Source organism: Thermobia domestica, unplaced genomic scaffold (assembly GCF_964235325.1).
Source record: "Thermobia domestica unplaced genomic scaffold, izTheDome1.hap1.1 HAP1_SCAFFOLD_251, whole genome shotgun sequence".
Classification (NCBI taxonomy): Eukaryota; Metazoa; Arthropoda; class Insecta; order Zygentoma; family Lepismatidae; genus Thermobia; species Thermobia domestica.
Window position 1 is genome coordinate 20,953 of NW_027655968.1, and position 2,328 is coordinate 23,280.

Below are 2,328 nucleotides of genomic sequence, written 5' to 3' on the forward strand. Positions count from 1 at the left end.
AGGCGAGATAATGAGGTATTCCATATTATCCGACTATTCCATAATACCCAACTTCCTCTATTTATATACATATATGAAAAGATGGGTCACCTTCAAACTTTCAAACATTTCTCTCGACCTCAGTTTTCAAGATTCAAGAACGAAATTTTGCGCACATATTATGTACATAACAAGATTTTTTTTAAAAAAAGATTCAGATCTCTACGTGAACCCAGGCCCGGACCAGAAGGGCAGAAAAATTTCGATTTTTTTTCGAAAAATCTAGTTTTTTTTTCAATTTTCTTATTTCTAGTGTATAATACAGACAAGAGAGTGGTACCGCTGGAAAGTATGAGCTATCCTGAGAAAAACGAGGTATGAACTACGATCCTACAATAAATAGTAAGGAAGCAGTAGCTGTTTGAGTGAAAGTCTAAAATTTACCTCAAAAAGTGGAAATCCTAAAATGGTTAAACGCCGATTTGAAAATGGTGCTTTTTATCGAATAAGAAGGCTGTTCCTAATATTGAATTAAAGGCACGACGTAATTTACGACAGAAATTCTTGCTCCTCTTTGGTAATTCTTCCTCAACTGGATTATATTGGGGGGGCGAGGACCCCACCTTTAAATATTGGGGGGGCCAAAAGTGCCCTGCTCCCCCAAAGTCGGCGCCTATGGCCTTGCTCAATGTATTATTGTGTTTTAGTAAGAAAACAAGTGTTTAAATATTCAAAATACTTCAGCGTTATATTTAATTCAACTCCTGATTGTTCTCATGTGGAACAGTTGTCACAAATCACTCGATTTGTTGACATACAACGTGATTCTGTTCAAGTTCGGGAAGCATTTATTGATTTCATCTCGGTCGAAGGAAAGACTGCTGAGGGTATTTCTAAATACTAAAGAAACTTCAACGTGATAGCCTTAATATTAAGATTGCAGAGGTCACTCTTATGATAATCATGCTACAATGGCCGGGCAATATTATGAAGTTCAAACTTTGTTGCGGAATATAAATCCTTTGGCCATTATCCTTCCTTGTAACAATAATTCATTGAATCTTGTGGCGTACATGCTGCGTAAGTTAACGTTCTGGCGGTCACTTTGTTTGAAGCACTGCCTCCTCGATCCACTTACCTGACTGTTCATTCTTTTCAAAAAGCATTGCCTCCTGCGTGAACGCTTGCTTTCTAATTCCGACGCTAGAGTGCAGCACGTACTGTCCATTTTTGTGAGTATATCTTTATGGTTTGTAAAGGGATGGCCACGCTTTTCCAATAATTTAGAAAAAAAAAATGGTCTTGTATTGTTGTGTACCATTCTGCAAAGCAAGAAAAGGGAAGTTAGAATATAGTGGAGTGTCATTTCACGAAATACCATCCGATAATGAACTACATATAAAGTGGTTACGTGTTATAGTTATTTATTTGCTGATGATCTGAATATTTGTGTTAACTCACGACAAAAAGACTCAGTTCAGTCTATATTAAGCATCACCTCAGATATTATTAAAGACTGGTGTACTTCCAACTTGCTTTGTATTAACTCTGATAAGATCAAAGACTTGGTGCTTACCTACAATAACAAAAATTCGAATGCAGAACTTAAAAAATATTCCGCTTCTTTTTTGGGTTTTTTAATTGATAATCATTTGAACTGGGACGACCATATCCTTAAAGTGGAATCTAGAGCTAGTAAAGGGGTTTATCTAATTCGTAGATTAAGACTGTGCGTAAGTTTAAAGGTACTTAAAACTGTTTATTATGCACAAATTCACAGTCATTTAAGTTACGGAACGATACTTTGGGGTCATCAGTCCTCCATTAAAAGCCTATTGAAAATACAAAAGATATGTGTAAGATTAATGCTCGGTCTCCCTAGTCGTGCACATTGTAGGTCAAGCTTCGTTAAATTAGGAATTATGACAGTACCTGCAATTTTCATATACCAATGTTTGCTTTACATCAAGGAAAACAATCATATTTACAATGAGTTAGGGTACTCTCATACGTATCAAACTAGAAACAGAAACCGTTTAGGATTATTTAGATGTGAATATAGTAAGACGCAGAAGACCTTTTACTACATGTCAGTTAAATTTTATAATTTTCTTCCTATATTTCTAAGAGAACTTCCATTTCTGGCTTTTAAAAAAGAAGTACAGAAATTACTTATTAATAATTGTATATATAGTGTTGAAGAATTTTTTGAACTCAAAATTGATAGTTAAAATATTTGCGTCTGTTATCCAGTAATCTTTGTTTATATTATGGTATATTATGTTATGTTATATATGTAACCCTAAAAATTTCAACTTCTATTTCTGACGATTGTAATACATCTGATGT